This window comes from Molothrus ater, chromosome 9 (assembly GCF_012460135.2).
Source record: "Molothrus ater isolate BHLD 08-10-18 breed brown headed cowbird chromosome 9, BPBGC_Mater_1.1, whole genome shotgun sequence".
Lineage (NCBI taxonomy): Eukaryota > Metazoa > Chordata > Aves > Passeriformes > Icteridae > Molothrus > Molothrus ater.
In genome coordinates, this window is record NC_050486.2 from 213,585 (window position 1) to 224,249 (window position 10,665).

Genomic DNA, 10,665 nt, shown 5'->3' on the forward strand with positions numbered 1-10,665 from the left:
TTGTCTGTCTCAGCTCTGCAAACAAGATAAGGAGTGATTAACGTACCCTGCTGACTACGTGGGCACCCTGAGCAACACCCCGGCTGCTCCCACTGCAGCCCAGCCAGGAACAGGGCCGGAGCAAGATGCTTGATGTGCACAGTGTGTGAAAGGATCTGTGGGGAGCTTAGGATATTTATCCAGCCATAAAGAGAACAGGTGTGTGTGTGTGACTCCATAGAAAACCCAACGTCCTGTTTATCAAAGGAAGTTTCTTGTTTTTTTGTGGCACCAGTCATCCTTGCATTTGAATCTTTGGACAAGAGAAATAAGGAACAAAAGTAATAATAGCTGCAGTATTAGACTTTCTTCCTGAAAGCTGCTTTGCATGGAGGGTGGTTGAAAGGCTGGGCTTACACAGAGAGATGTAATTATGTGGCCAGGGCCTGGGTGGGAAATCTGCTTTATCTCTGAACAATAGAATATTTTCCATCTGCTTGGTTGGAGCAGAAACCTTCTCTATTTATGACAATACTTGGCATAGTGTTGACACTAAAAGTACAATTTTCCATTGTTTTTTTGACCCTTGGATAACTTGGTTTATGGGCAAGGGTTATGGCTTTTCTGCTGCATTTTCTTTAGGAGGAGGAAGCTGCAAGACAATGACTGTATGCAGATATCTTCATTCATTTCTAGTGAAGCCTTGCTGAATGGCACTGAAGGCTGATGTCCTGGCTACTGGAGATGGAGGCTGTAGAGTTATCTCCTCATATCAGTGGTTTCCAGATCCATAATTCAGATTGAAACCTTTGTCACTTTTAGGCCAGTGAAAGTCATCTCAGCATCCCAAGAGTCAAAGAGCATTTTTTTCCACCTTGTGTATAATGGCAAACAATAAATATTCCAAAAAGCCGTACCAAGGCTGTAGCAACAGCAATGAAGAGGCTGTGGTTCACAGGTAGAGCTTTGCAAATGGTTTTATTCTTGGGCTCAAAGTGGAATAAAGCCACATTCCCTCTTGCTCAAGGAGGCTCGGAGTGGAGATTTCTCCAAGAAGGGGCATGTTTGGGCAGTGGCCTTGCAGAAGGGAAATTTTCAGGTTGAAGTTGGTTCAGCCATAGAGCACCTACAAAAGAAAAATCCTTTAAGGGGAAAAAAACCCCAAAACCCAAATGTCATAATTTCACGAGATTAGGCATGTGTTACTATTTTCTATGAGAACCCTAGTATCTTTTTCTGCCAATTTAGTGGCAATAATAAAATATCTTTAGTGATTTTACCTACACACTTTTATATATGCTGCAAAGCTATTTGACCAAAATGCAACCCCTGATATCTTTGAAATGCCTTCTGCTAGAAATACAAACCAATGCTTTTTTAAAGTAACATACTGACAAGGATAATTTATGTATTCTACGGTATAGAAAATACTGCAGGCAGTGCTATTTTTAGCTGTGTAACCTTTAAGCATATTTATCTATATCGTAGGAAATTGGATTTTAACAGGTGAATAACTTAATATAGCAAGGTAGATAATTACAGATGTGGACAATGTCTGTCCAGATCTCTGTTTTTTCCTGGCTCTAAATTATTCATATGGGATGGCCAGAAGCCAGCTATGGGGATTATTGATAAAAGTGAGTTAAGAATAGATTAGAACATTTCTCTTTTGCAGTATAATGTTTCACTGTTGACTGCATTATTTTCCATCTTCCATTAAGCACTGCAAGCCAGACTTTTTTAACCCAATTTTAAACTATTCATGTTCTATATACGTAATATTATTATAAATGCTTGAGTTCCTTGTTTGTAGGGCAGGGGGTGTTCTTTTAAAAGAATTAATGTTGTAAACAAGAAGACAAACATTTCAGCATTTTGCTCAGGCATGGATTTTCTGGAGAAGTAAAACTTTTCTTCCAAAGTTTTGCTACCTGTCAGAGCTGGATGGCTGAAATGTGCAGTACCCTTTCATTTTAGTTGGTGGTGCCAGTGCCATTCTCCTGTGACAGTCAAAGTGTTAGCCCAGCTGTGGGTTTGTGTATTTTTTCTTGTTCTCTGTCACTTTTTTCACTATTGCTCTTTATTTTTAATAAATCTAGATTACCAAGAAGATTAAAGTCTTTGGCCTGTATGAAGAGATGAAGAGATGGAGGTACATATGGGGAATTAATTTGAAACGTGATAGTGGAAAAAACATAATTCCTTCTAAAACACAAAATAAATGAGATTTACTCTGTGGCTGTGCAGCATAGTTATAATAACTATGAAAAGTAAATGAAGACTGTACAGTGGTATAAGAAATGTGAAGTGACTATGTCCCTATGAAGGCCAAAGAGTATTTTGCTACGCTAACATGTTTTGCTGCATTTGAAATTCATTTGAGGCTAAAAGAGGGGGAAAAAAAGAAAAAAGAAGTTTCACTAATGAGGAAGAAAAAGGTATAGAAATAGAGTTCAAAATATTGAGGTTTATTTTGGAATTGAAGTATTTTAGTCTTTGGTCACATTTCTCACCTATGTTGTGGCAAATAGCTGTAAGGAAGGAATGGTCAAAATAGTAACACTGAATATTTCTGGTGTACTGAGAAATGTGGAGAAAGGACAGCAGCAATAGCCAAGTGAGTGCTAGAGATTAAAGATTCAGCTCTAAACTCTGAGCTTGCCTTTTTGTGTCATCAGGGTAAATTTCTTTAGTATTTTTCCCTGGTGTAATGAAGATCATTTTCTGATTTATATTGACAGAATTATTTATTTTCTTCTTTTTGTTTTTCATTAATTTTATTTATTTCCATGAATGCTTTTTATAGTCCCAAGATGAAAGTTTCCTGTTGTGTTGTACATTTCCATGTGACTTTTAACTGTAAAAAAAACTACAATTCACCAACTTTGCTGGTAATATTAGGAAAATATTGTCCTAAACTTCTTTCCTAGCATGCTTCTGGCTCCTGATCTTTCTCCAGCTCTAGATTTCTGAGCTATTGCCTATGTTGTGTAACTTGGTCATGTAAGATTTTGACCTTAGATGAGTGGAAGCTGTGGTACAGGTGCATATATGAAGGTACTGTTTTTAAAATGTCCAACCACTTCATTTTTATTGCTCTTGGCTTTGCATTTGTGTGTAATTGGGACAACTGGAAATACTGAATGGTGGTGGTGCTTCTCACTGAACTGTCATTGCCATTGCAGTCATTGTTTAAATAATAATGACTTCAAGAGAAGGAGGTTTGGTAAGAACAACAAATGGGGTCTCTGTGGGAAATGGAAACTGAATGACAAAATGATCAAACATGCACAACGTTTGTAGAGGCCATGCAATAAATTATGGGAGTTAACATAGTGTAATCACAGAAACAGAAGATAGTTGGAAGTAGAAGATAGCTCCAGTGTGGTCTAAAGCTGATACTGTCTCTCAGATGATTTTCTGTTTCCACTTGCTAACATGCTAACTTATGATAAAGAATCATATCATTATACACTTGAGGTTTTTAAGATTATTGTTGTCATTCCACTAAGTCTGACTGTTTCTTATATTTCCTTGCTATTCTTCATATTCCTGCCAGGGTATATCTTGATGGCCAGGATGAAATTTTTGAGGTGTTCAACTTTGTTTACAGTCTGGGCATTGCAACAGCTTGTTTTGGTGTCTCTTCTTCACCCCTGCCCTACCTCTTCCTTTCTATGCCCTTTCCTCTGCTCACTCTTGGCTGGCCAGTCCTGCCCCATCCTTGAGCAAGTTCTGAGCTGTAAATGAGTTAATTTATCTTTCTAACTAAATCTAAAATATAGTAAAATCTTTTTTCTAGATTGTTTTCTGTCCTTTCAATGAGTTAAAAAAGAAGGGCCTGATGAATACTGAAGCCCAGCTGGGCAAGCTGGCTGAGAGAGTAGGGGGAGGGCTGGAAAATAATGGTTGTGCAGAGGGATTCATCAGTTCTGTCAAGAGAGCCAAGTCCTTGTGGCTGTTTGCATTTGTTATGCTGAGGAATATCTTCAGTGCAGATAATTTGAGGAGGCAGGAGGCCCAGGAGGCCTTGAATTGCTGACCCCTTGGATAAAAAAGGGCTTGGGGACCTGTGGCACAGCCAGATGAGGGACACTTGGGGACGCAAGGAGCCGATGGCCCCAGACATGTAGATTGTGAGGCTGTAGAAGCTTAGAGTCTCCTTTGCTCAGGGTCCCTTCTCAGAGACGTCAGCTTAAGCTGTTGATTCTCACTTATTATTGCGCCAAAATTAAACTACTTTAAGGATCAGGATGTCTGAGATGCTGCAATGGGAGCCTGGGGCCAAGCCAGTGAGGAAACCTGATGTGGCTCTGTGAGTGTGGGGGGTGTAGCTGGGAAGGCACCTCGTTCCCAGCGCAGGTGGTGCAGGTGTGACTGCCAGAGTAGCTCCTGGATGGTTGGACAGGGAAGTGTCCTTAACAGGAACTTGTCCAAAACACACCAGTTTGGTGAAAATGGAGGGTTCCGAGAGTCTGTGTTAGGATGAATCAGCCAGAGCAGGGAGCAAACCCTGTAGGGCACAGCAGAAAGCACTTGCCCGGTTAACCTTGGCACTTCTGTCTCCTTTTTCCCTGTAGTAAAAGTTTTCTCTTCCTGGACTTTGCATTGTGTTTCCCTGAAAGGTTGCAGTCTCCCTCATGGAAATTATGCAAATGTCACTGTGCGCACGCAAAAAATCTGACAATGGCACAAAAAGTACAGGACCAAAATAGGTTTTGCTAAAAAAAAAAAAAAGGTCTATGTAGCAATGAGAGACGTAATTTCCCTTGGACATATTAGAATTATTAGGAGATAGTTCTGTTTATCAGTCTGCCAAAGTGTCTTTTAAAAATGAACTATACATTTCAAAAGGAAATGTGTGTACAAATTTAGTGACAATGATGAAGTAAAAAACCCTGGGATGTAAAAGCAGATTCATTTGCTGCCCCAGATCTTTAACAAATGAAGGAGTTTAGTTCATGTTGCAAAACAAGCTGGTCTTCTAGCAGGGGCCAGGGCTAGAATCTTTTGCCAAAGGTGAATGGTTTGGAAAACTGAGCCTGTGTGAAAGGGAAACAGTGGAAACTATTCCATGCTTGGAGCGTGCCTGGGCTCTGGAAAGCAGCTCTGTAAAAATGTCAGCCTCTGACTGAGTAGGTCTATTTTCTATGTGTGGCAGCAGCCTGAGCCTGTTGCCTGGTTTGTGTCCTGTGTGCAGGTTGTGTGCACACCACGGTCGATATATTGGTGTTGGGGCTTTGGTTGCTTGGTGCTTCCCAGCCACCAGCACATGCAGCAGATGCTGTCCCAGCCCTGGCCATAAGTGGAAACCTTCCTTTGCAGACTTTTCTCTGCAGATCTCCTCCTGCTTCACCCTTGCAGGTGTCTGCAATGCCGCTGGTCCCAGCAGAGTTCCTTTTAGGGGTGTTTTTGGAAAGCTGGGGCTCTGCAGAACAGACCTAGAGGCTACCCTGCCTTGTGAAGTGTGAGTGTCCCTTTGCCAGAGTGCCAGATTTCTGTGTCCCTCAAAAATGCCACAAAAGGAGCACTTAGGTCTAGCAAAGCGTAGTAATGCCACTGAGTCACTGTAGCTTTTCCTAATGTTCTGCTGATGACTTGAGGTCCTAAATTCTGACAGGAGCCACTCACAAACATCTACTTGGATGTAAATATGTGTATTACACATTGCTACATTTATACTTCAGTTTTCCATCAGACTTTAAGCTCATTTAACAACTCCTGAAGTGTAAGACACAGGTATAAATGACCTGAAATTGAGTGTCCCTTGTCTGACAGAGGAAGTTAATAATGTTAGTCTCTGAGGGAACTAGAGCAAGAAACATAAATAGGAGCAGAACACTGTGTTCCTTCCTCAGTGTCTTGCCCTAATCCTGACATGTGAGCACCTACCAACACAAATAATGTTATCGGGTCAGAATCGCCAGCCAGTAATAAATCAGCGAGGCTCTAGTGAGGCTCTCACTGCTGTACAGCAGTATGACCTCCAGTCAGGAAGAGACTTTTTATTTGGGCAGAGATGCTTGTGTTTGGTAAGAAGCATCTTGCTACAGTACCCGGGAGATGTGCATGCAGGTTGGAAAAACAGAGACAGAGGAAGGTGTAAATTTATATGGACTCTGTGTGGATGATGTTCTCTTCCAGCTACCCAGAGCAGCTGCAAGGCCAGTAAGGGTTTCCAAACGTGGAAGAAATGGGCAGACAGCAAATGCTCAGTGGCATGCGGGTTATAGCTCAGAGTTGGACGTTACTGGTTACAAATGATTCACTGCTGGCATACACTGGAAGGGTAAACCTCTCCTTGCAAATGTGCAACACTTGAAAAACTGAACATAGGTAGATGATGAAACCTGCTTTTGGAGTTACTGGCATTTCTGTCTACAGAAAAGATTGTCTTTTCTTCTCAAAAACTACTTGAGAACTCAGTGGAGAAATCTCAGTACAACATGAGGTTAGAATTTACCTCCTTTGAAAAGAGCTGGATGTGGAAGAGCCAATTTCAGTATTCTTTTATTTATAGAAATCTTGGTGGCAGTTTTGTTGCAACTGTGTTCCTACGTGCTATAAGCATCCATCAATACATTTCAGATAGATCTCAAGCCAGCAGCTCTAGGGTTTTTCCATTTCCACCCCTGCACTTTCCAAGCCTTTTCAGTCCCTGTCAAACACTTTATCAAGAGTCATGACGGGTGGATAAAGCACTAGCAAGAGTATCAAGAATTATAGTTTCTGTTGGAAAAACAAGAAGTATTTGGTTCAAAATGTTGGTTCTACTGGTTATATTTAAAGTCCTTTGAAGTCAATAGTGAAAATCTACTGATCCTACTGCAAGATGAATTCTTCCAAGGGATCCAGTACAAACATTCAGAGCTACTTATCGAGAAGAATCAGACTTTCAAAACCAGAGACAAAATACCACCTTTAATGCACATATTTACTCTTTATGTACTAAGCACAAAGAGGAGGCCATAGGGCCAGGAGAGAGATAAGGTAACTTACAGTTTATACCATGAAATTGTATCTGACACCACAGTGTATCTGTTTGTGAACAGTGTAAATGAGTCTGAACCATCTGGGGAAGTGAGTAAGAAGGGATCTGTGCAGCTGATGGCAGAGGACATCCCCTGTACTTTCTGCACTGTACAGAGGAGGAAGGAAGGGCAGGTTGCACAAAGGCAGTGCCAAGCTGTCAGGATTTCCTCCCTGAGAACTTCTCGTGAATGTACAGAGCATTGTGTGTTACCCAGATATTGCATTGGTGTGTAAAAGTACAGGTCACAGGTACATCTGTGACAAAAAAGGGTAATCATGGCTGTAAAACTGGGCATGCAAAAGAAATGCTTGAATTATGGTTGCTTGTAAAACTTTCCTTAGTCTTCCATCTAGAATTTAAGTACTGCTTTGATTTCCAGAGACACTTTGAATGCATGCTTCTGTACTAGTTTGGGCAGGGCTGTGGCCAGCTCGTACCCCCATCCCTGTGCAGATAATTCACAGGTAGGTGACATACAAAATCCGCATGGAACTGGTATTTTTTGGTGCCCTTGTGCATTCTCTAGTTTCTGTATGGCTTTGCTGTTACACAGAATGTCTATAAACATAACCCACAGTCACCTTTTGTACTTTCTCATTTTCTCCCCAAACAAGAATGGTCTGGTCTGGACTTTGCAGTAATCTCTGATGTACAGGCAATCTATCTCCAGTGATGCAGGAAAGGAGCCCCAGCCTCTGTCAGCAATCAGAGCTGGCTGGCAGGAGGAGGTGAAGGTTCTGCCTAATGTTTAAAGGCAAAAGGGCAAAACATTGCACAGATCAAAGGGACTCAGTTATTCACTTTACACAGGCAGAGGCCTTCTGTGGTTTCAGGACAGTGTGAGAGCTGGAGCACCCAAAAGAAAACCTGCATTTCCACTGAGCAGGGCATGGCTGGTGATGGAAATGTCTTTTTACCTTGCAGTGCAGTGGCTTGCAGCACTGCTGTCTGCATGTCCTACAGGAACAAGCTCTTTCAGTTGCTGTGAAGCTTTTCAATCACTTTGAAATTCGTCCAGGAAGCAGCTCCTCTGTGACTCCCAGCAGCAAAGAGCAAATCGGCATTTGGAGACCTTTCTCGTAGTACTTTGCTAAACTATCTCAGAGATTTGTATGTGACACTGGCAGTTTTTCTGAAAGAATAATCAAAACTCCTCAAAGTGTTTAAGGAAAATATGGCAAGAATTTAAGCCTTGTGTTAGAAAAGTTGTTTGTATAATTCCTCAGAGAATTTATTTATAAACAATGTTGTCGTACATTAACTTCTTGTGCACCCAGTCCTACCCGATCCTCTTTCTGTCTCTTGAAATGTTTAGATAGAAAATATAAATAATCTTTTTATGCTTACTTATTGTCTGCCTCTTGCATTTACAAAGATGCAATCAAGTTTAGAGTTAAACTACAGTGCTTGTTTAAAAATGTGCTGTTTCAGGGACTCTTACGTAAATGCTACTTGAACTTTATTTTTTCTTTCTTCAAATTTTTTATTGCCCTGTCATCAATGTGGAAGGAAGATGTGTGATCAAAAAGAAATGTAGGCCCAACATATTTAGGTCAGTGACATCTGTGCGCTCAGATCCTATATCCACACAGATGTAGGTGTAAGGGCTGGACAGTAGGAAGGAACTACTTCAAGAAAGAGCTGTCTTTATCCTGCGATTGACTCAGCATTTGGAATATTTCCCTGTCCAACTCCACAGGTAGTCTCTGGAAGCCTGAATAATGTGCTGCTAAATGTGAGTAATGCTATTTGTATCCAGCTTGTGGTAACAAAAATTGCAAACCAACACTCCAAAAACCCTGAAAATCTTCAGGCCCTAAAACCATTTAGAATTACATGCAAAAAAACCCAAACAAACCAAACCAAACCAACCAACCAAAAAAAAATACAACAAAACAAACCCAAAACAGAAACAACAAAAAAGAACCAATAAAAACCCCCAAAAACCTCACCAACAAAAACCCCCAAATCCCTCATTGTTGGGACCTCATGCTGATTGTACTGGATTAAGTACAAGTTGTTGCTGCAAAGGCTGCACAGGCCTTGCAACACTCCCTGGAGAGGTGACAAACGTGGCAGCCTGTTTTGTTTCTCTGCTAATTGAGCAATCACTCATTGCCATCATGGAGGCAATTCCTGCCTGCTGTTGCAGCAGTGTGTGCTGGTCCTCCTGCCCCTCGAGCCCCTGGGAACTGCTGTCCCTGCTGCTGGTGGCAGGGCTGGCATGTGTCTGTCCCCAGTACAGAGACCAGGGGCTCTTTCACCCTTGGTGCTCACACTCCAGTAGGTGTTGAATGAGCAATAATCCAGTGCCTGTTTCTGGGTCTGTGCACAGCTCCATGCTCGTACATCCCTTCTGTTGTCTGACCATAGGTTTTTTCATGATGTGCCTGTATTTCGTCAGTTTCATTTGATTCTTGGAGTCTGAAGCACTAGGTTCATACATCAAAGGGGGATCCTACTTCTGGCTGAGGGGTTATGGCCATACATGGTACTTAGATTTATAAACCCGGTAAAACTGTTGCTATTTTAAGAAGATGCTGCCAGAAGTCTGGCTCTGGCCCTCTGGAACTAGGTCTAAATAATAATTTTTAAATGTTCCACAGTGGTGACTCTATCACCCTCCAGCAGATTCTCTGTGCTGCAGCAATAGGGGCTCCAGACAAAGGCAATGGCATGGCACCATTTTATTTTAGTCCTAAACACTCAATAAGAATTAAAAAGAAAGAAGAAGATCTCTTAAATAATAAAAAAGGGGGATTTGGGGACGAAAGTGTAAGTTATTAGCCTTGTGCTTTTGGAAGTCACATTTCAGCCTTTGCTCTGCAACCACAAATGCTATAGATATGTTTTAAAAAGAAAATTGAATTAGTTTTATATTTAAGCAACTGCTCCAATAGCTTATAGCTCCCATAAAGCAGAAAGGACACCAGAGAAGTTAAAAATGCTGCCCAAGTTCAATGTGCTTTTGATCAACATGTGCTTTTAAGTCTTAAACTTTCACTTTCCATTTTCTTTGCCCAAACCTTGTCAAATAATCTCACTCTAGCACTGAATAGCCAGTTAATTAGCATGCCTCTTTGTTTTCTGCCACTGCTCTAGTAACAGCAAGGAGTTATTTCCTCACTGCCCTGCTTTTACTGCTCTGCTCAGGAAGCTGTGACATGAGGATTTGTCAGTGCCACCACACTGACACCACAGCTGCGCACGATGACATCTCCCAGTGAATCAAAAGGGAAAGGCAAATGCCATTACGTGTATCCTGGGGTGCAGCACTGACTGATATGGAAAGTATTAAGAAGTGGCATAATGAGCAGTGTGTGTAGGAGTGCTGGGTGCAAGTAGGGCTTCACTAAAAAAAGCCTTGTGCTGTCTGACAATTGTTTGAGTAAGCCTTAAATTGACAGATGGGGAACAAAGACTGCGCCTCTACTTTTTGGGCTGGCTTATGTGAACAGCAAAGCAAACAAGCAGGGAGCATCAGGTTTCTATTTTTAAACCAAACATTCCTTTTGATTTTGTGCAGAATGATGTGTGAGCAGTGAAGGGTGCACCTTTCTATAGTGTGTGATGATGGGGACTGGAAGTGAGTCCCTGCTTCTGTAGGCTGGAAGCATGGGAATGTGCACAGTTACCGCGGTGTAAATAACCCC